This window comes from Drosophila eugracilis, unplaced genomic scaffold (assembly GCF_018153835.1).
Source record: "Drosophila eugracilis isolate 14026-0451.02 unplaced genomic scaffold, ASM1815383v1 contig_1317, whole genome shotgun sequence".
Classification (NCBI taxonomy): Eukaryota; Metazoa; Arthropoda; class Insecta; order Diptera; family Drosophilidae; genus Drosophila; species Drosophila eugracilis.
Window position 1 is genome coordinate 292,240 of NW_024572115.1, and position 24,033 is coordinate 316,272.

At 31.7% G+C, this 24,033-nt stretch overlaps 1 protein-coding gene across 4 annotated transcripts in view; it reads left to right on the forward strand.

Annotated features, from left to right (window-relative positions):
- Positions 1-3,489: 3,489 nt before the first annotated feature.
- The window catches only part of LOC108103559 (hornerin), a 109,918-nt gene continuing 89,374 nt past the window's right edge, over positions 3,490-24,033 (forward strand). For 2 of the 4 annotated variants that reach the window (XR_001772232.2, XR_001772231.2), the window contains exons 1-2: positions 3,649-4,423; positions 11,594-11,779. The gene's annotated coding sequence lies outside the window, so the exon portion shown is untranslated. Of the gene's footprint in view, positions 4,424-11,593; positions 11,780-24,033 lie in introns of all 4 variants that reach the window. The other 2 variants (XM_041819331.1, XR_005993928.1) reach the window with 2 other exon arrangements.

Here is a 24,033-nt window from a genome sequence, read left to right on the forward strand (position 1 = left end):
TAATTACAGCTTATAATATGTTATCAGAACCTTAAGTTTTCCAAAATTGCAATATTCTTTCAAAAATCTTTAAGAAAAACATAATTTTTAAGATAAAGAAATGTTAATTGGCCCGATTAGTTTATCGATAAACCTAAAAATTGCTTTCTTTTTGTGGAATCAGAAGTAATAACTTATCAGAAGTTTAAGTTTAGGAAACAATCCTATTATAATCTAAAATTCTTTCATTTAGTTTTGTAAAAAACCATCACATGAAAGTTATCATTATTAGAGTATCGATAGATCTGCCATAAGAACTCTTTTAGCATTTGAAGTCCGCGCTCTCTTTTTTCTTCTTGTCAAACAGTCAGAGGGGTGCGGGGGCGGTCTGCAAGCGCAGCTGCTGTCATTGTTGTTGCTGTGGCATTTTTCAAATTTGCGCATTTGTCTGCGCTTTGCATAATTTTCGTCTTATTTATTTTGCGGTTTTTTTCATTTTTTGTTTATTTTTGCTTGTTGCGCCTGCCTGCCTGCCTTCTCGCTTCTTGCTCTGCCTGCTTCTTACCATATTTTGGGTCATATTTTGTTGTTGTTGTTGTTTTTCGCTCGCAGCACAGCAACATTTTGCGTCCGAATGTGTGGTGTTGGACTTTTTGGAGTGTTTTGCATGTGGCGGGGCAATTCTTCTAAGTGGCCAAAAAAGAGAAGAAAAACAAAAACAAAGCAAAGAAAAGCACAGTCAATAGGAAAACAAAAACCGCAGAAATAATAAAACGAACAAATAAGAAAAATAAGAGAAGAAATACCAGCCAGCCAGCAGAAACAATAAAGTTCAGAGTTCGGCCTCCAAATGAGGCACAAATGGTCACCCAAAATAATGGTGGGAATCGAAGGCGGAGGCGGAGGCGCAGGCATGTTGCACACAAGACTATAGTCGATCTAAGCCAATTGTCCAGTTCAAATTGTTGCTCCTTTTTTACATTTATTTTTAATTTGATTGCTGATTGAGTGGGTTGTTTTTATGGAGGTTAAAATGGCTTAAGCGTTAAATCGAAACCGCAATGTGGTTAAGGTTTTTCTTTTTGTATTTTTCATTGATAGGTTGCTACGTTTTTTATATAAAACTTTTTAGATATAGAAATTTAGAGGGGAAAAGTATAATGAATAAACCATAATTATCAACAATAAGCTGATATTTTGTTTAAAGTTTAAAAACCGAATCGAAAGCATTTAGTTCTACTACCAGCTTTTTATTTTTTTGTTAAGCTTAGCTTAAATTTGTTACTATTTTGGGCCAAATTATGCCGCTCATTCAACGAAATGTGATATGCGAGACCTCAATTAAAACTGTCATTAGTCACCAATTTTAAGTTGGTTAATTCTTAGGTCTTAGGTGGAACTGCATTATTAGAGGTGGAAAATAACAAAGGGGGAGTAGGTTTTTGTAATGTTTTTTTTTTAGACATTTTTAATTGAAAATTAAAAAATGATGAATATATAAAAGAGTAACTTAATGCTAAGATCAAAAAGTCACAAAAAGTTCTTAACTAGACAAAACTTTTATGGTTTTCTAATATTAAACAAAAGTAATTTAATTTTCTATATTTTTTAATTTAAAATTGCCTTAACAATTATCTGTAAATTTCTTAATTTTATTTTACCAAAAACTTTAAATCTTTTCATTAACATTTTATATATGAAATTTAACATAAAAAACGACATAAAACTTATGTTTTAACACCTTTTTTAGCTAAAACTTTAAAGCATTCAACTTAGCCATCTCCCTGTTTTGCCTGCCTGCCTCCGCCCCAAAATCATCCATTCATCCTTCTCTTTCATTACTTGCCCCATCCGCGCTGATTGCTTCCCACCCATTTACCATTTTTGGGGTGACTCGAGCAGAAGTCAATTCACCTACAAAAGTTCGCGGACCCGCAACATTTGACCCCTTTGTCTTGCTGTCTCTCTTGCTCTTCCAAGTGCTCCTTTTTCTGTTTTTTTATTTGTTATTTTTTTTTTTGCATCATTCCTATATTCTATTGCCTGCTCGCTTGCACACCTTTTCGTGTAACAGTAATCCAGTTGCAGGCTTTCGGAGCTTTTGTTGCAACACGCTTTTGTGGCACGTTCGTTGCCTGAGTCTTTTGTTTGCCACGCAGATTTATGTCATTCCTTTTGGTTTTCATTTTGCATGGCCTGCAAAGAGGAGGTGAGGAAAGGGGTAGCAACTTTAACTGACCGAAAGTCTGGGATTACAGTGGGCACTTGATGAGTTGGATTTATGCAATGAAAGTATTTATTGAGGAAAAGAGGCTGAATGTGAGCTAAAACTAATTTTTTGTTAAGATTACATTTATGTTTTTAAGTTTAATAATAATTTTTTAAAGAGATTTTTTAAAATAAATTTTTGAAATAATTTGAAAAAACTTTCTATTTTCTGTTATTTTGTATTTTCCAAGTCCCTTTTAACGAGTTAGTCCTGTACTCTTTCAATTGTTGCCTTGCGCCTTTTTGCTATTTCTTTCTTGCCTTGCATTCTGCTGCTGTTTCTGCTTCTGTTGTTGTTGTTGTTGTTCCTGCTGCTGCTTTAGTTTTATTTCTTATTTGTGTTTCTTTTTTCTTCGTTGTTGCTGTTGCTGTTGTTGTTGTTTTTGTATTTTGTGCATTCCTTGGGCGAACGAACCTCAACCGGTTCTGTGTTTGCCATTTTAGTTACATTTTGTCCGTCCGTCGTGCGAAGAGGAAGAGAAGTGGCGAAAATTGTTGTCAGGTTGGTTTGCTCTTTGGCCAAATGCAAAGAGACAGCCTCGAAAGAGATGGTAGAATGGCAGCGTGACAGAGATAGCCTCAACCATTGGGGAACTCTTCTCCTTTTTCCCACCTTCTTTTTGGTTTGGTTTTTGTTTTGGTAGCGATTTGCAGTGGCTCTCCTGCTGCATCCTGTTGAACCGGTTCACCATCCACTCCTGCTGCACGAGAAAAAAAAGAGATTAAAAAAAATAAAGCCACAAAACTGACACAAGTCAGAATTCTAAAGGAGCATTTTTCGACTTTCGGATTACCCAGTAATTGGGTTTTAATATTGTTTTTATGTTAAGAAAAGTGGATTTTATTTTTTATAAAAATTATGGAATTTTAGGCTCTATTAAGAAATCTTTTTTATTAAATAATACAAGAAAAATATCTTATAATCCTTTAAAAAAAATATATAAAAAATATCAAATTGAACTGAAATTAAAATCTTTTTTTCTTCCCCTTCCAACTGTTGCACATACCCTTGCTCTTTATATTCGTTCGTAGCATTAAAAAAAAAACAGCGGTGGCAGCTTGTTTTTCGTGTTTTCCGTTCAGTTTATTTCGGTTTATACGGATTTTTCCTTAAAACTTCTTCTTTCCTCCTGCTGTTGTTGCTATTGTTAGTGCACCCAACACATTCCACACTTGCAACACGAACTTGCAGCATCAAACCTGTTGTGCTATGCAAACGGAGAATAAAAACGTCAAGTTCTATTCGAACCACTGTTGCGCTAACGCAACACTTAACAGTTATGTTAAAAAAGGAGCCAAAGGCAAACAACAACTGTTAGCCATATGAGTTCGATGCGAACGGCAACGTCGAACCGAAGAAATGTTCGATGTGAAAAGTGAAGTTGGAATATTGTAGAGTGCTTCGCTCGCGATTCAAATCGAATTTGGACTTCGCTGTGAACGTTTCCAAAAGGCGTTCGGTCGGAAAACGGTAAAAACGGCAAATCGGGCAAAAGGCGGGGAAGGAAAACTTCATTTCGGAACTCGGCTTTTCGGCCTTTCGACGGGCGCGCGCGTTTCTTTGTCACTGTGTGTGTTTTTATTATTATTATTATCATCATTATTATTATTATTATTATTGTTGCTGCTGTGCGTCGGTGTGTGTGCGTATTTCAAGCGAGGGAGAAATTGTTAACACAAAACAACAACAAAAAATAGAAAAAAAAACCGGTTCCTTTATATCTGCTTTTGCTTCTTCTTCCTCTTCATCGTCGTCGTCGTCGTCGTCATCTGCAATTGCCTTTTCGTAATTCGTAATAACCAAAATCGAAATCGAGCCTCTCGCCTTTTTTATTTTCATTTCGGTTTTTTGGCTCCTGATTTTTCGGTGCGAAAATAAATAAAGAAACCGAAAACAACCACAAAAAAACCATTGCATTGCAAAAAATTACCAATTTTTTTTTACTGTGCGAACGAATATAACAAAAAAAATAAATTCCAACGAATCAGTGAGTGAGAGAAAATCAAGGAGATAAAGTTGAGAATTTAAGAGTCAGTGCCAAAAAAAGAAATATAAGGAAAAAAGTGAGCGAGAAATACGAGAAACAAAACAAAAGTTGCAAATTTAACGAAAAAAAAAATAAAATTAAAACAAGCACAAGCACCAGGAAAGAAATACGAAATACAAGGAAGAAAGGTGAGCGAAAGAAGGGGACAAAAAGAATACGGTAAAAATCGAATTGTTGTTGCCTGCACCCATTCACTTGCATTTTGCGCGAGCAAGAAGGAGATAGAAGTAGGCGAAGTAGGCGCAGGCAAGCAGATAAAAATGTTCTCTCTCTTTTGAGAGGAGGATCAGATCGGTTTAGGTCCTCTCCCTCCTCTCTCTTTTCGGTTTTACTCTTTGTTGTGCATTTTGCATTTATGTTCCCTCTGTTTGTGGTTTTCTTCCTAACAAAAACCCAGCATATTTTGTAATTGCTATCCCTTTCTTACTTGGTACTTGCTTCCGTACTGTGGAATTTTCTATGTTTTTAGAGTGAAAAATAAATGGATTTTTTTTCGAAAATTAAGTTAACTTTGTAGGTTTTGCGTTAAAAAGGAATTTAGTATTCGTTTTTTTATGTTAGTTAAGTAAAAAACATAATTTCAAGGGTTAAATTCGATTTAAAAATGTAAGGTGTTAAAAAATTTCTCGAAAATTTAGTATAGACAGTGTTAAATATGTTAATTTTTAATCGGAAAAAGACAATGGAAATGTATTTTATCTTAAGAATTGAAGTTTTGATCTTTAAAATTGAAAATTTAGCAGTTTTCTTAAGTTTTTTCATGGGAAAAGTATAACATCTTAAGTATTATGATAAAAAACGTATAAGTTCTGAGTTTTTATCATAGATTTTGCCTTGATTTGTGTTTTAAATCAGAAAATATTCAAATACAAGTGACATATTCGAACTTCTAATTACTAAAACTAGTCAAACTAATTCTAAATTAAAGAAAAAATCCCATACTAAAAGGCAATCTATAATTTAGCCTGCATATATAGGAATTTATTTCGAATTTCGCTTGTTAAACGCCATTTTCAGTCCCATAAAATTCGATTTAGTCAAGTTGGGACGGTAGTAGTTTTTGGTTTTAGTTTTTCTAACGCGCCAAGTGCATGACATTTTAATGGCCTGTGGCAAGAGCAGTGTTTTTTGGGTTATGGTTGGGGTAAAGGGGCGTGGCTGGGTAAGAGAGGGAGGGGGAGGGGTGTGGGGACTCCAACATTGTTAAGTGCCTTGCAATGTGCTGCATAAGAGGAGGAGGGAGGGGGTTTGGGGGCAATAGCGGGCTAATGAGCCGCAGCCAATTCGAATGCCAATTAAGCGGAATCTAAATAAAAATTTCAATTTTTGCGGTCTATTTTAGCTGCAGATCAATAGGCCATCGGGGAAATTGTGTAGAAAATTCCAAGGGAAACAGCGCAAACCCATTAAAAATGAAAAGGCAACAAGAAAATGCATTCGAAATTGTTAGTCTATGCTTTTGGGGGTAATATTGGTAGTGAGGAAATTAAGATGCTAAAATAAGTTTTAATGATTTCATAATTAAGTTTGTTCTTAAAGTATTTTCTAGTTTAAACTTTAACTAGTTTACATTATTTAACTATGATTTTCCGTACAATTTCTTCAATTAACTAACTTAACTTAACTTGCTTTTTCTTTCCTAATAAAATAGTTCGAAAGAAGAAACCACAAAGAAAACATTTTTTAAGATGCTCAAATAAATCAGGCAGACCACAAAAAGTTAGTTAACATCGCCATTAACTGTAATAAGGAATTAAAAAAAAAAAGGGCCAAGAACTATGTGAACCTAGACAAGCTATAAAAAAAAAAAATAAAACAAAAGGGAGAATCAAAAACGGAATATAAACGGAAAGAAAAACTATATAAACGGGGGCCCAGATGAAGTTGGCTGAAGATGATAGTTAAATGTGGCTGAGAACAGGGTTTCCCCTCAAAGAGAAGATAGGGGATTAAGATATTTTATAGTTTAAATAGTAGAGATTAAAGATATATAGTATATATATTTATTTGATTTTTTGAACATTTTTTTTAGAGGATTTTTAGGGTTAGGCAAGTTTAAGTTAGTTAAATGTTGCTGAGAACAGGGAAAAAAGCAAAGAAAAGATATGGAATTGAGATGGATAGTACTTTAAACGGCAAGAAAAAGTTGAGATATATACTATATAAGTTTTCTAGATTTTAACTGGCATTTTTTAAGGGTTTTTAAAAGTTGTTAGTTAAGATTAAGATGGCCAAAAGTAGCAAAAGGCAAAGAAAATCAAAGGAAATATTTTAGATAAAGTTTAAAGATTTCTAAAGATTACATAAATCAAAATTCCTTCCACATTTCACGATATTTTTAAGAATTTTAATCAAGTTTAAGGTAGTTAAATGTTCCCGAAAACAGGAGAAATCAAAGAAATGTTGAGATATTAAGATAGTTAGTAATTTAAACGGCAATAAAAATAAAGATATAAAATTTCTCAATTTTTCTGAGTTATTTCGAGGGTTTTTAAAAGTGCGTTAACCAAGTTTGAGATGTTTAAAAGACGCAAAAGGCTAAGGAAATCAAGTAAAACATATTAGATAAAAAATATTCTAAAGATTAAAGTTTAAACCTATATACTATATACATTTACCATAATTCCTTCCACATTTCAAGGGATTTTCAAAGTTATTAATTAAGTTTAAGACCTCGAGACGACTTGCCAGCCAAGTTGTAGTCAAAGTCGAAGTCGTCTCTTCTTCAATAACTTGGGTTTCCTCTTACTCTCTCTTCATTTCCCCTTTTAATAGCCAAAGGGGCCTCAACAGAGTTTCATTTTTCTTGTTTATTATTATTTTAATTTTATTTTTTTCTTTATGATTTTGTGCTGTTTGTTGTTGTGTTTGTTGTTGTGTTGTTTGTTTGTTTGCTGTGGTTGTCTTCCGTTTAAGGTTATATTTATTCAACTTTTATTGCAGTCGCCGCGTGCGACAAATGAAAATAAACGGAAAGTAAAGATGAAAAACGTTAGGAAAAAGCACAAAATAAATTGAAAATTCCCAAAAAAAAAAAAAAAAAAAGAGAAGTTAAGGTTGAAGTTGATTTGATTACATTTTGGCAGCAGGAAAATTATATTAGAAAAACTCTGTGAAAAGTTATTGTAATTTATGTCTTTGGAAAATGATTTTAATTTGATTTTAACAGGGCTAAGTCTGCTTTTTTGCTTTCCACATTTTAATTAATAAACAAGAATATTGATTAGTTTTAATTTAAGTTTAAGGTTTCCGCCTTTTTTAATAAGTTTTTCATGTATTTTCCCAGAGAAATTGTTTACTTTCTTTGCTTTCCTTTTTAACTTTGCCAGTTCTTTGTTAGTTTCTATATTAATCATGAAAGAAAAGAGTAAACCCTTTATAGATATTAAATTTCCCAATGATTTTTCCATCTGTTGCAAGATAAAGATAGAAAGAGAAAACTAGACAGAAAAAAGGGGGTTTTGGTGAAGGGAAAATGTCGGCCGCCCATGGTAACTTGACTTTGATTGCTTTCGGCTGATAAACGTTTGGAAAAAAAAAGAAAATTCCAACTAAAACGGACATACTCCCACTCCTCCCTTTACAATTTCCCCCCTCGCCCTGCGACAAATTGTGTGTGTGTGTGTGTGTGTTTTTTTTTTAAGCAACGGAAAGCGTAGAAAAAAAAACAGTTTTGTCATGCTCCTCTTTGCTCATATGACAATTGTCTCTCCACATTTCCATTCTCATATTTTCCATTGGGTTTTCCTTCTTCTCCATCTCCTTCCCCTTTTGTTTTTTTGCTCATTCACGGTCAACCACTTGACCTGGCCAACAATTTCCACTCCTTCGACCACGTTGATGACTTCATGTCAGCAAGTTTGCAACGTTTTGGGGCAGGGGTAGGGCTTGGAAAAGCAAATGTCAGTGGAAATTATCTTTCGAAGAAATAATCATTTTGAATTTTTTTATTTTTTTTATTTTTTTGATATGTCGCTGAGTCCCTGACAAGTCCCTGAGAAGCAGAAGAAGTCTTCTGTTTTTCCGACTGCGTGAGAAAATGCCAAGTTTTTAATGTTAAAAGGGGTTTTCTGTAGGGGGGGAAATGAAGGAAATGCAAGGGAAATGTCTGAAGTATAAAAATGTTAAATGTTTTTTTTGATAGGAAAATTAAGTTATTTAAGGGAATATTTAAGATTTTCCCTAAGAAATTTCTTTGTTTTGGTAAGCTAAAACTTAAATTTCAAATATTTTAATTAATTTTTCCAATCTAAGATTTTATATAATACCAATTAAGTTAACAACCAGCTTTGAGGGAAGTCAATCAAATGGAATCAAATCAAAGTTCTTTCATCTCACTTTGGTTGGCCTCCCTTCTGTCTCTTTCTCTATCTTTCTGTCTCTCTTTTCTAACACAAAATTAAATATTTTTGTCCATCTTGTTTCCATATTAAAACGTTTTATGGCCCAAAGACATTTTGATTTTCATGATGCTCGAATTAAAATGCAAAAAAGAGGCAGGGGGAAAAAAAAAGAAGCAGATAATGAAATCAAAACTCAAATCGATTAGCCCAAAAAAATGATAATGGTAAATGTTAATGAGAAGCAAGTCGCTGCGCGTGATTTTTCGCCCGACTTAAAGTCGTTTTATATTCCATATGATATCTCAGCAAAAAAAGAAAGAAAAGAAAAACCAAAATAATAAGAAATCAAGAATGGAAAACAAGTCAAACTTGGCCCTGACTTGGCCTAAAAGAAAGAAAAAAAGCATGTCTTGAGAGAAATTTGGTAATTCAGAGCGTTTAATCATTTAAAAAGCATCTTTGTAAGCGAGTCCTCATAGCAATTTTCTTAGGAATAAAGAAGGAAATTTTTTAGGTTTTTTATTTTGGTTTTGCTTGAAGGGTTTTTTGTATGCCCTCTAAAAAGTTGGATATTGTAAGGTTTTTTAAGGGGTTTGTTAGGGAGTGAACTTGGAATTTGTGAGGGTTTCGAATTTTCTTAGTTAGATTTGGAAAATATATATGAAAATAAAGATAAAATAAGATAATATACTTAAAACTACTTATAAAACTAAGATAGTTTAAGAATAAGACGATTTAGGATGAAAAATTCTTGATTTCTTACATAGCCTTCTGCATTTTTCATGTTTTTCTTTCATAATTAATCGATTTTGTAAATATTTCTTTAATTTTTCTTTTTAAAATAATGCTACTAAAGGTGTTCTTAAACTAAACTGAGTTTAAATAAGCTAGGAACTTACATAACATTCTGTTTTTGATGTTTTAACATTCCTAAAAGATGGATTTTCTGAACGATTTTGTGACTTTATAAAGAAGGAATATTGCCAGCCATGTTTTAGTAGATCTCCCCTTATAACTTCCCTTAAATTAAAGCTTCTAACAAAAATAACATCTTATTTATTTACTATAAATATAAAATATTTCAATTTAGTGTCGAAAACTTCTCTTAAATATCCTTAAATATCTCATAACTGTCAAAGAACTTTTCAATTTGCAAGAGTATCTTCAAATTCGTTTTCAAACTTTCTTTTCCCTGCCATTATTTTTTGTATATATTTGTCCTGTAAAACAGTCCAAAGTTGTCGTTGATTTTATTTTTTTATATATACAAAAAAAGTCACAGTTGGCAAGATTCTGCCGCCCCCCTTCACCCCCGTTTGGTCACGCATTGAACTAAAGATTGAGGTCACCAAAAAAAAAGAAAGAAAAGCAGACGAGGATTTTCATTGGGACTGTGGAAGGAAATGCGTGGCAAGTAGGCGCGCGTGGCGCCTCAGTTTCGGTATCAATTCCACCGCCCACAACCTCTATAACCCTCGTAGGAGACGCCCCTGAATAAGGCACCCCACCCACCTCCTTTAACCCAACAATTGGCCTTGCCTTGCCGGCGGGCCAAAAGTTACAATAACTTTTGCCACAGTTTAAGTTGCTGCTGCCGCCGTGCCATTTCGTATCTTTTGTATCTTTTCTTGGCCTTTTTTTTTAAATATTCTTTTTTGTTGTATTTTTTTTTTTTTTTGCGTACTCCGCTCTTCTGCTTCTTCTTAAGTTTTTCAGGGGGAGGGCAAGGGGGCGTGTCAGTGTCATTGCTACTCGAATGCATTTTAATTCGATTGAGCATCTCACGCCGTTTTTGGGCCGACTTTTTCGGTTTAAAATTCGCGATAAAAAGGGGGTGGGGTATGGGGTATGATAAAATATATATTAGAAACTATAACGACTTAAGATTTAGCTGTTTTAACTTATAAAAACTTAATTAATATTTAATTTTTAAGCCTTAAAAAACAAGAAAAATCTATAAAGTCAGCCTTGAGCTTGTTTTTGGCAAGAATTTTGGTTTAATGACTTAAAAACTCTTAAAAAAATATTACAAAAATGTTATTTTAAATATTTTCCAAGTCATAGGGTATCAAAAAGTCTATCCATCTCTCACATTTGAAAACCAATTCTTATTTTCACTTAATTTTTTTTTCGCAATGACTACGACTTTTTTTTTTTTGCCAAGACTAGCAAAAGTTTGATTCTCTTTTTTATTTTCGGTTGAACTTTATTTAGTAGTTGGTTTTATTTTCTTAAGTTTTTTTCCTCTGTTTTCTTTTTTTGCTTTTTAAAGAACAAAAGAAAATTGAACTTGAGGCAAGTTTGCTTGCAACTGAAGAAAGGTTTTAGCCCCGGGGTCAGGGTTTCGGGGAAGGAATGGAGAAAAGAGAAAAGGGCTTTAAAAAATGGTCAGCAAAAAGCGGTGGTTATCCCTTCTTGTCATCTATAAATCTGGGTTTTTGCGGTTTTTATTTATATTTCTTTTGTTTTTTTTTTTTTTTTTTGGTTTTGGTTTTAAATGACTCACAAAGTTGTTAGATTGGGGGCAATAGAAGTAAGGGAACTGGATTGTCCACATAAAAGTGTTAATTTCTCAAGTTTTCGAATAAAATAAACCAACAAAAAAAAGAAGAAGCCTAAAAATTATGATAAATATTCATGAGCCCAGTGAATCAGATGGGCTGTCAAAATAGTTTGAAAGTTGAAACAAATTGAAGGGTTTTTTATATGAAAGATTGGTGTTAGAAAGCTATGAGGGAGTTAAGTTTAACTTTAAGACGTTATTTAAGTTAAATTAAATTAATTTTTGATAATTCCAAGATTTAACCTTATTATTAAGCATTTTTCTTAACAATTAACCTTTTAAGAATATTTAACTGCATCTGAGAAAACTTTAACTTAGCTTTCCATTTAGTTTTCCTTTTCCATTGTTTATTATTCAAAAATTGACTAACTCTTTTTGTGATCTTTTTGCAGGCATAACTTTGGGGTTACCAACTTTGCCAGCATCATTGCATCTGTTTGTTGGTTGCACAGCGCAGAGTCCAGCTTTTTAGAGTGGACCAGTTGGAAAAACAAAAGCCAGAAAAGGAAAAGCAGCAGAAACCGAAACTGCAACTGGGAAAAAGATAGAGAGAGAGAGAGTAAAACATAAACACACAGGTAAGTGAAGCAGAAGTAAGGTGAAGCCACCTGTTGTCAACTAAGTGAACTTAAGTTAACTAGTAACTAGTATCTAGGATAGACTATCTACTGACTCATACGTATCTGTATCTTGTTTTGTTTTTTTAAGAAGGGGGGGTTCTCGTATGTAGTAACTTGTATCTTGTCTAGTGTGTCAAAAGTGAGCGTAAAACTTTGCGCTTTCGACTTGTAGATACTTTACACTAGCCAGCTAGCCTAGCCACCTTATAAACTATACCTTAACCTAACAAGTAACTAAGAGTTAACCTCCCTACCTCCCTCCCTTTAACTTACATCCGTTGCTTTTGTTTGGCTTTCTTGGAGTTTGCTATCTTTTGAGATACTTTCTTCGTATTTCGGTTATTGTTCTTTTTTGGTTCAGCTTCAGTTTCAGTTTTCCTCTCTGCCTGGCCTGGCCTGACTTGGCTTGGCTGCAATTTTCCAAACAAACAACAACAAATGCAGCTGCAAAACTCTTTGGAACAAATTTTCGTTGTTTTCTGGGTCTTTTTTTTCCTCTTTTTCGAGGTTTTTCTTCTTGTGTTCGGCTTTTCTTCGGAGAGGGGGTAGAAGAAAAACAACAACAACAACTCACTCACTCGACTCGATCGACAAATATTTGTGATTGCAATTAGCGTTCACCTGTGATTGAGCTGCTATTTGTTAGGGTTAAGCAGAGGAAAATTCTAGAGTTTAAAAGTAATTTGCATAGGGATTTTCGAAGGGAAATGTAAGAGTTTTTTAGGGTTATGTTTTGATGGGGGGAAAACTGTTAGGGGTCTCTCTGCGATTTATGAGGCTTAAAACGGTCCATATCTGAAGGTTACATATGGGGTATTATCTTTTTAATATATTTCTCTCACCTGAATAAACTTTTTCTGGTCAAGAAAAACCCCTGAAAAAAAAGGTCCAAAATCACAAATTACTGATAAAAAAAGAGAAGAAAACCCGACGAAGAGCTGAGTAAACTTCACTTAAGTTGGGAACAACTTATCGCTTTTTTTTTTTCTCACTTAAATCCCCCGCCTACCTGGCTTTCCCCCCTCCCACGACCTCTTCTCGCACTTTACCCGTCCGTTCGTCCGTCCGTCCGTCGAACCATTCAAATTTAAATCAATTTGATTCTGATTAGCCACACACGCAGTTTTCTCCTCTGCTGCCCCTGCTTCTCCTTCTTCGTCATCAACCAACCTCTTCCGAACAAAATAAACCTTTTTTCAGTTTTTTTTTTTATATTTTGTCGCCATGGTTTTTCGAAGTAAATTTCGAAGTCGTTTTCTTCAGCAAAACCTCGAATGTTGTTGAAGTTGTTGTTGTTGTTCTTTGTACCTACAACTAGTAAATAAATTAGTTTTTATTATTGAGAAAACAGGTTTCCACTTTAAACCGAGCCAGAGCGAGAGGCAGCGATATAGGGAGTCGGAATGCTGACTCTTGGGCACGCAGGTTCAAAAATGGTAAAAAAGCAAGTAACAGAAGGCATTGAGAGAAATTTTTTTTTGGTTATTTATGAAAGTATTTTAAAGTTTTTCTATTTTTTTATGAGAAAAAGTGTTTAATTTTTGTTCGATTTTAATTAAAATAAAATGTTTATTAATTATTAAAAAGAGAATTTAAAATAAAAATGTCTAAAAAGTGGGAAAATATTATTAAAATTGTAAATAAAATTGTTTTAAGAGGCATTTTATATGAAAATAATTAACAAAATTGTTTAAGAAAGTATTTTATATTAGTTAAATATTTAATTTTATAAAAAGAAATACAATTTTTAAGGTTTTTTTAAACAGTTTTATTATATTTATAAGCAAAAAATTAGCTAAAATAAACAACAAAAATTTAGTAAATATTTTTTGGCTCTAAAAAAAAAGAGCTTCTTTCAAAAAAAGATTTAAAAAATAAAAATTAAAATTTTAAATATTAACAAAACAAAATAAAACTTAAATTATAACTTAAAATAATCCTAAAAAAATTATCATTAAATATTTACCAAATTTAATAACCCTTAAAAATAAAATATTTAAGCAATTTTTTTTTTTTTTTTTGCCTAATTTTAAGTAATTAATTTAACTAAATTTTTTTTTAGTGCATAGGAAAAAAAAAAGAATTCTTTCACAGTTCGCTGACAGAACCTGTTTAAACAGAAAGAGACAGAGCCATAGGCCAGGCAGGTAGACTGCTAGAAAGAGAGAGGCAGACAGAAAAGGGTTCCAATACCGAATGCGGAGTCTTCTCTTGGCTTCTTTCGCTCGATTTCTTAACACTTTCGTGATTTGAATTTCTTCTCTCCTCTTTTTTATTTTTTATTTCGAATCAATTAAATCAATGGAAAATGCACAGAGTTTTCTCACTCCATAAAAGAAGAAGGAAAAAACCAAGAAAAAAAAGCAAAGAAAAACAAAGAAAAACAAAGAAAATCAAAGAAAAAACAAAGAAAAACAAAGAAAAACATAGAAAAACAGGGAAAATTCAAACAAATTATGAACAAACAGCAGTAAAAGAAGAAAACGAAGTAGAAGAAGAATTTGTATCTCATGGATATATGGATGGATGGGGGGCGACCAGTATAGGCTATAAACCCAAGGAGTTGGCCAAGCGATGAAATATTATTATTCAATGCCATCGATGCGCTCTGTTTGCCATCCACTTTAATTTTCCTCATCGTTTTTCCAGCTTGTATTGCTTGTATTGTTGGCCACTGTTTATGCGCCGTGTCTAATGACAGTTTTGTGGTCATTATTTGATATATATATCTATACTTTATATATCCTATATCTGTATATATAGATATATATGGCAATATATATAGGCTCTTAGATAGCCGGGTGTGATGCGTATTTATGCGCTGGATAACGCCCTAGAAAATCCGACACAAACAAGCTGAATTTTCGCAATTAAATGTTGGCCATAAATTAAATGTTTGTCCATTGTTGTTGTTGTTGTTGTCGTTTCAACCATAAAAACAAAAGAAAAAAGAAAAAATTGGAATAGTGACTTGAAAATAATAGATAAACGAATGTTAGATACCCTAGAAGGGAGTTTGGGGAAGTTTTCTTATGTGAAATGATTTATGGAATTTTGGTTATTTAAGGCTAAAGAAAATATTGTAAATATTTATTTAACAATTTTTAACTATTATTTAACTTGATTTGTAACTTTTTCTAATCATCTCGAAGTTCTTGAACTGAAACTAAAGGGCTGAAGGATTATAATAAGCCCTTTGAAAGCTTAAAAAGTTGCTAAAATGTTTAATAAAGTTGTGGTTTTAAAAGTTATTTCTGTTTAAAAAATATTTTAAATATTATTCTTAAAATATTATATTATAAAATGTATTAAAGAAGCTTAAGAGGTGGTCAAATGTTGGTTGTTTTTAGTCTATAAAACTTTTACTGAACTTAATACCAACTTTTCAAGGGTATTTTTAAAATATTAAAGGAATCTGAAAGTCTGAAGGCGATGAAATACTTTCTACAGCTAAAATGTTAAATATTATATTATAAAATATCTTCAAAATATTAAGCTGATGTTCAACTTTATCCTAAATTTTTAAGATTATCTTCAACATCTTGTTTGAATTTTAAAAGTCTGAAGAGGATAAAATACCATTTATAAGCTTAAATAGTATTTAAAATGTTAAATAAAAAGAATTATCTTCAAAATCATAAACTGATCCTCAACTTTATCCTAACTTTTCAAAATTCTTTCCAAGATGTTAAATTAAATCTAAAAGTCTAAACTATAAAGTACCCCATAAAAGCTTAAAATATAGGTAAAAAAGGTAATTTTTTCAAAATTTCAAACTTGTTCTTAACTTAATCCTAATTTTACAAAATTCTATCCAAGATGTTGAATAAATCTAAAAGTCTTAACTATAAATTAGTAGCCTATATAAGCTTAAAATATACGTAAATTATCTTTAAAATCATAAACTGATGTTGATCCTAACCTTTTTTTTTTTTAAATTTTTTTCAAGATGTTGGGTTGGGATGAGGGAACTATAAAGTGTCCTATATCAGCTTAATTTTGGTAAAATGGTTAAATTATTTTCAAAATATCAAACTTATTCTCAACTTGATCCTAACTTATAAGATCTTTTTTTAAAATCTTAAAAAAACCTAACTTAATGTTAAGTTTCTTAAGAGTTTCTTATAAATATAATATTTTGGGGATAATATAATATTAAACCACTGGGAAAGTTCTTAATTTCTTGTTAAATCTCCAGAGGAAAACCTTTCCCTAGAAGTCTTCTTAACCCCTTTAACCATATCTGTGTTAAGAAATATCTTAACTCTCAGTTCTAAACCCTTTCATGTTTATTTCTTAGATCTTAAATTGATCTTAAAACTAAAAACATTTTAAAAATTGAATAATTTTCATTATGGTAACCCCTAAGAAAACCTAAAACCTACCAATCTTTCTTAACCCCCTCTAGCCATACCTCTTATAAGTCTTGCCTTAACTCTTAGTTCCCTTCGATTGAATTTGAATTTGATGCGATAATGGTCATCACACTATATAATCATCAGCATGTCGATTGTTTATACACACACACACACACACACAGATACACACTCTCACACATACAAACACACACATATACATACATATACACTTCCGAATCAACAATATATATATAGTCTTATATGGTCAATGGTTATGGGCCATATAAATGATGATGCTGCTCATTTCTGGTTCGATATTGCCTTGTGGTTGTTGTTTGTTTGTTTCTTGTTGTTGTTGTTGTTGTGTGTGTGGGCCGCTGGTGTTTTTGTTGTTGTTGAAATGCCGCCTCTGATAAATGAGTTTTAGGCTTTTTTTCCCTCTTCTTCTTCTTCTGTTGTTTTCTTTTTTTGTTAAAACGACGTGGGAAAATAATGCATTGATTTACATGGCCAACACATGGATGGATGCAAAACAATGGCCAATGACCAAAAGCCAACATTGAGACCAAGTCTAGACATTCTGGTTAGGCAAGGGAAGAAGGTATAGGGAAAGGGATTGATATACTGGGATTGGACTTGTAAGAATTGTAGACTCAACTTCCTCAGATCAAGTAAGAAGTTTTCATGGAAAAAGAAGTTTAGTTTTTCAAGGGAAAAAAAGAGGAAAAAAACAAGAACTAGAAACTAGAAGTGGCTGCCAGAAACTAAACTAACTAAACTAAATTAAGTTAAGAAAGTAATTGACTTTTTAGCCAGGAAGATGTTTATATTTAAGGATAACTTTTTATCTAATTTTAATATAAAGAAACTCTATATATAGTCTATATAGATATATCTCTCATTTAGCTTTCCCTCTTTTATTTTTCCCCTCAAAAATCTTAGCCATGAAAATGCATTTTTTTTTCTGTTTTAAAAGCAAAGCCAGCTGAGAGAGGAGCAGCATTAACTCTGTGTGAAAAATAGCCACTCATTTTCAACTTAATCCCCGCACCAATCTCGATTCCCAATTACTTGACCATTTATTTTACTGCATCCACCCATTCCACCCACCCTCCATTCCTACATTGCACAGTCACTTGGAACAGCTGTTAAACTATTCAAAAGTAATCGCTCTACTTCTGGTTGCCGGTTGCCGCCCCCCTCGCCACCCGCTTAGCTTTTTTCTTTAGTTTAGCCACTTCACCCACACCTTGGATTTCCCCATGTCTCCTACTTCGTCTTCTTCTACTTCTACTCCTCTTCCTCCAACGCCACCGCCTTCTCCTACTTCTCCGCCACCGCCTTCTCCTACTCCTCTTCCTTTCTCTGATTCACTTGTTTGGCTACTTTCTCAACAGCAAAATGAAGAAGAAGCGGCCAGTAGAGTGAAAATATCACTGAGCCAAAAACTATACAAGTTGTTTTTATATTTAGTATTTATATTTTTTTTTATTAAAAGTAAATTTTAGAGTTTTTTTTTACCTCTTGAAGCTTAAAAACTAATATTTAGAAAGCCCAAAAATTTGTAATAAATTTTGGAAATATTTTATGACATTTTAAAGGAAATTTTAAAGTTTTTTTTTGCTCTTAAAGTTTAAAAACTAATATTTATAAAGCTCTTAAACTTACATTTTGGTAATATTTTATATATTTTGAGCTTTTTTGAAATATTTTTTGAGATTTTAGAGAAAATTATAAATTTTTTTTTTTGCCTTTGAAAGCTTTAAAAATAATACCTAAAAAATCCCAAAAACTTCAGTTCTGGAAATTTCACATATCTTTATAATTTTTGTTATATTTTTTACGATTTTAAATAAAAGTTTTTTTTTTTATTGAAAAATTTTATAAGATTTCAAAGAAAATTATGAAGTTTTTTGCCTTTTAAAGCTTAAAAAATAATACCTTAAAAACCCTTAAAACTTCAGTTCTGGTAATTTTACATATCTTTATAATTTTTGTTATATTTTTTACGATTTTAAATAAGTGTTTTTTCTTTTTTTTAATATAAATATTTTATGAGATTAAAAAAAAAATATATTATGAAGGTTTTTGCCTTTTAAAGCTTAGAAAATAATAATTATAAATCTCAAAAACTTCAGTTCTGGAAATTTCACATATATTTATAATTTTTCTTATATTTTTTACGATTTTAGATAAAAGTTTTTTTTATTGAAATATTTTATGAGATTAAAAACAAATATTATAAAGGTTTTGGCCTTTTAAAGCTTAGAAAATAATAATTATAAACCCCCAAAAATATCAGTTCTGGAAATTTTACATATCTTTATAATTTTTGATATATTTTTTACGATTTAAATTAAAATTCATGTTTTACGAAGAAAATAAAAGGTTTTTCTTAACTTTCTAGAGCTTAAAAATGTTAAAAAGGTTATTAATAAAGCCTTTACAATATATTTTTTGAAATTTTCTTTATTTAAGAGTAAAATTTAAACTTTTACCTTACTAAAAGTTTGTATATTAATATAAAAAAATCTTTAAAAATCAAGTTTTCTTCATGTCATAAAATTTCTATATAGATTTTTATAAATATTTCGAATTTTTAATATAAAAGTTGGAAACGTACTCTTTGAAAATCTATAAAAATAAAATTTTTGTTAATATTTTTTATATTTTTATAATTTTTGAAACATTTTAAGATGCCAATTTAAGAGGAAAACTTAAATTTTGTTAAAAAAAAAGGGAGTTTTTATAAGTTTAAAAAAGTGACTTTATTAGTCATAATGAATTTAATGGATATCCAACCTTTTCCTTTTCATATTACCTCCAACTCTCTTTCTAATATTTCTAATATTATCATAACATTAAGCATATATTTTCCGTTTTAAGTGGCCTCCTACCTCCTACCTCCCACCCTTCCACCATTCCTACTAACAAATCGAACAGCAAATCATGCCCATCACTTGCAGAACCCAAAAAGATCTCCTCTACTGGCTGCTTCCATTAGTTTGGAAAATGCCAGAAAAGTTTGCATAACAAAATAAGGAGGGGAGAGAGAGAGAGAGAGAGAGGGAGTAGGCGGGGGAAAACAGGTAAAAGTGGGCATTGGAAAAGCCAATGTTAATGAAGCGGCGGGAACGGGCCTTTGTCCAAAACTGTCGGACTTGTGATATCTGAACTGGCAATAAGCGCCTTTCCATTCATAATTCTATAGATATTTTTTTGTATTTTTTTGGCCAATGCCAAAAACGCCCACGAACGCCCACATTCCCAACATTACTTCCCTTCCCTTCTTTCACTCTGTCCTTCTTCTTCCTTCCTCCATTTACCAAAACGGATTCCAAAACTGTGTGTTAAAAGTATTTTCAACTTTTGGCCACATGCTTCATTTATCACAAATTCATTTATCATTTGTCCCCTCGCACACACCAACACACACTAGCTCACACTCCCTAACACACAGACCCAATGATACAAAATGTGAATGTATTGCCACCCACTACCCCCCTTCTCCTTTCTCTTTTTTATTTTTTTTTTTTAGAGTTTTTTTTTCGGTTGAATATATGTCGCTGGCAGTGCAAGTCGCCATCGCCATCAACGTCGTCGTCTTCTTCGAACCCAAAAACTAAGCTTGGCCAAAATATAAAGCGTAGAGATATGGCCAACTGAAAGGTGGCCGGAGAAGGGGTAGGAGAGGAAAAACCAGACGAAGAAAAATGATAAAGCAACAGCCAGGAACGAAGAGGAGGTTGATTTTTAGAGGGGTGAGTAGAGGGGGTAGAGAGAGGAGCAGCAGCAGGACTGTGTGGGGTCATTTTCCCAGGGCGGAGGCGCGGAAGCGCTACTAGCAAAAATTCGCATAGCTCGATAAAAATTGTGAGGCAAGAAAAAAAGAAGCAAAGGAAAAGCCCCGAAAACTGCCAAAAGTAAAATGATATAAAAGAAGTTTAAATTCGTTTTGGAAATGTTAAATGAAAGGGAAATACCCTGTAATTTAGGGGAAGATATAAAAATATTTTTAGGTTTAAATTTTAGAAGAAGGAAGTTTATCGAAAATGTAGAAGAAAAAAAAGTTTTTAAATTTTATAAATATTTTAAAAAATATGAGAAAAATTGTAAAAGAAATAGAGAAAAGCTTAAAACTTATTTTTTAGCATACAAAACTTTTTTAAAAACTAAAAAATTACCTTAAAATTAGAAAATTTGATTAGAAATTTGATGAAAAAAACAATTTTTATGACAAATTTCTTCTTTAGGAAAAGATTTCATAAGCTTGAGATCTGTTATAGCTTATATTATAAGAAATTTTAAAGGAAAGTTAATGTTTTTAATAACATAAAATATTTTAAATTAATATATTTTTAGAGTAGCTTAATTATTATTAACCAAAAACCTTATAAAAATCCCTCCTTTACCCTGACTCCTTTTCCCCATTCCGTTATTTCTCCTTTTTCCGGCGTCCATTCAGTGGATAAGGTCAGGAAAACGCTTTACAAAATCCTCGAAAGAGACACGGAAAAGCGGATGAATATAACAAAAAAAAAATAAAAATAGACAGAAAAAAAGAAAAATAATCGACGAAAATGAAACGAAGCGAAAATAAAATTTCCCAGCTAATGACAAAAATTTCCGGTTTAACAACAACAACAGCAGCAACAAAAGCAACAACAAATGTTAACAACAATTTTTAGGTGCAGGAAAAAACGCCTTAAATTGGCAACGAATAATGAAGAAGAAGAAGCAGAAGCAGAGCCAAATGTAATCGCTCACAAAACGCTAGCAAAACGCGTGCAAAACGCGCTCAGCGTCTAATGATATCATTTCGTTTGTATGGCAAGTGAAAGTGTCTCAAATTTTGGGGAAAAGCAAGGTGGGGGGAAAAACGTTTAAGGAAAAGAAAATTACACAAGAGGAAAATGTTATGTATTTTTTGTAGATTTTTTTTTAAGGTTGAATATAGATTTTTGTGGAGAGATTAATTTAGGTTTTCTTTTTTATTCTTGAAAATATTGAGTAAAGTTCTTAGATGAGCATTTTTAATATATATTAAGAAGGTTAAGGCGGTTATTGTTGATAAATATATTTAATATTGTTTAATTTTCATACTTTAATAAGTAAGAAAATGTAGAATTTGTGTTTTTATTTCTTTATTTAACTTTAAAGAATACATTTTTTTCATGATAATATTTTTAACAGACATTAATACGTTGCATTTCGATCTTTAAAGGCAAATATAAAATGTAAGTTTAAATATTCATACATTTTGGCAGTTTTTTTTAAAGTTATTTTCATGCTTAAGTTTTCATATTATATTAGTTTTTATATTATATTATTTAAATAATATTATAAGGTCAAAAAATTATTATTTTTTGAGAGTTTTCTTCAAGTTTAACCTATTTTTTCACTTGTAAGGTTTTTCCTATTATAGTTTATATATTTTTTCTTGCACATTTAATTACCAATTTCATAAGAATAATATACCATCTAAGTTCTAAAATTTAAATACAACATTAAAAAAAAAAAGATTTTTTCTTTAAAATCCACAAAATGAGTTTTTGAAAACCAAAGCCAAAAAGTGTGAAAATAAGTGCCAGATTACAGACGGCAGTAAATCAAATTTCAAGTTAACAACATTTGTGGAATATGTCGAGTGGCTAACAAACACACAAAAACACACCCACCCACACACTCACATACACACACAGGCAAATACTTGCCCCGAAATGCTTATTTAACAGTTAATTAGCCTTACCAAAAAAAAAGGAAAGAAAAGAAAAACAACAGCAAGTTGAAAATGAGTTTACAGCATTTTAAAAAGCAATTTTTGCCCAGCGATCCGATTCCAATTCTTCGAGAGAGCAGAGGCGTAGGTGGTCAAGGGGGCAGCCTTTTGTTGCGCATGCGTTAAGCGTTTGACGGTGATTTTTTTTTATTTTTTTCAAAGAGGCAAAGTCGTCGTCGAGGATTGTGGAATTTTAAGTGCTTTTCTCAGGTGGTTTTTTTTTGTGTTTAGCTTTTGTTTTGGATTTTTGTTGCTTTATTTTTTTTTGGGTTAAAATTGAATGGGAGTGGCGTTGGGTTAAGACCAAGACCAAGCGCAAAAACAGTTAAATCCGCGCAGGTAATGGCCCAAATGAATTACCACTGGCGCGCAAATCCCCGCCAAAAGTTAAGACCTCGACTTGGTCGCGGTTTCTTGCGGGGTTCTGGGCTCTCTAGGCTCTGGCGAAATTAGTTTTCCAGGAAAGCAAAAAGCCAAGGCAGGGATTGTATTTCATGGAGGACAGCCAAATGGATGAAATGACATTCCACGAAAAGGCTAAAAAAATAAATAAAAATGTTAAAAATATTAAAAAAAATTCAATTTTTTCAGACATAAATCATTTTATCGCCTTGGCTTAGCATAATAAAACATAAATATTGGAAAAAGTTATTAGAATTTGTGAGGATTTTAAAGAAAATGGCTTAAGTAGAAGTTATTTTTACATATTTTTATGGCTCTTTGGGTTTTTTTTGTAAATATTTTTGGGTTTGTTTTTGGGGGAATTTTGGCAAATATTTTTGGTTATTTTTTTTTTTGGGGAAGGGGTTCATACACCTTGTTAACTTATTTTGATGATTTCATTCATAATTAGCTAGCAAATAAACCTGTTTTTTTAAGTACTTATGTTAATAAGCTTAAAAAATAAGTTACCTGACTTAAACAAGCCTTAAAAGACATGAAAAGGAGGCTAATAAATGCAGGTTTTATGATGATTAAGACTTATGGCTGATTTTATATATCAAGTTTATACAAGCAAATAAAAATGTTAAAAGGAAATCTTTTCCCTCTTCTAACATTCTATTTTTTAACTTCTAATATATATTATTTTTAATTAAATAATTAATTAATATATTCATTAGTTTCTCTTAAAAATAAACTCAAGTTTCCTTGTAGATCGATCTCTCCCTTTTGCTTTTCCTTTTTAGATTATTGCAAAAAAAAAAAAATAAAGTGTAGAAATCTGCAGATCCAATTAATGCAGCCATCTGTTTGTCAGCGACACTCTCATAAAGTTGCAGTCTGTAACCCCCTTAAGCCACCGCCCCCACCCCCACCCCTTTCAGCGCCTTCCATGTGCTTACATCCCCCATTTGGTGTCGCTTCTTCATCTCTTTGCCTGTTCGTTCTTATGCTGCAGCCGTCGTTGCTGCACTTAATTTTCATAATTAAAAAAGTTTACCTTGGCGAACCTCATGTGCGTGCCGCGTCACCCCATCCTTGCCCCACTACCCCCAGCACCCCTTTAAGTTATCAACCTCCCTCCTCCGCCACTGGCTGAATACGCACATTGGATACGTCTCACACTGAGGGAAAGAGTCTTCTTTACTAACTTTTAAATGGGAAAAACTTATAAATAAATAGTTCTTAAGCTTAAATATTGTATATAAAATATTTTATAAAATTTATTAGGTATTAAAAAAGTTTTTTAAATATTTTAAATAATTTTTAAAGCTAGTTTTGAAAGGGATTTACATTTTTAAACTTGTTTTAACTTGTTTTTGTAACTAAAAAATAGTTACAAAAATATTTTCTTAATCTATAAAATCTCCTTATTCATTTCTAGATTTTTAGAAATATTTTAAAAATATTTTAAATATTTTTTTAAGCTAATTTTGAAAAAGCAATACATAAATTCGTTGTTTAAACTTTTTTTTATGTTATTTATTAACTAAAAAATAATTACAAAAATATTTTCTTAATCTATGAAATATCCTTATTTATTTCAAGATTTATTACAATATTTTTAAAATATTTTTAAAATATTTTTGATAATTTAATCTAATTTTGAAAAAGCTTTACATAAATTCTTTGTT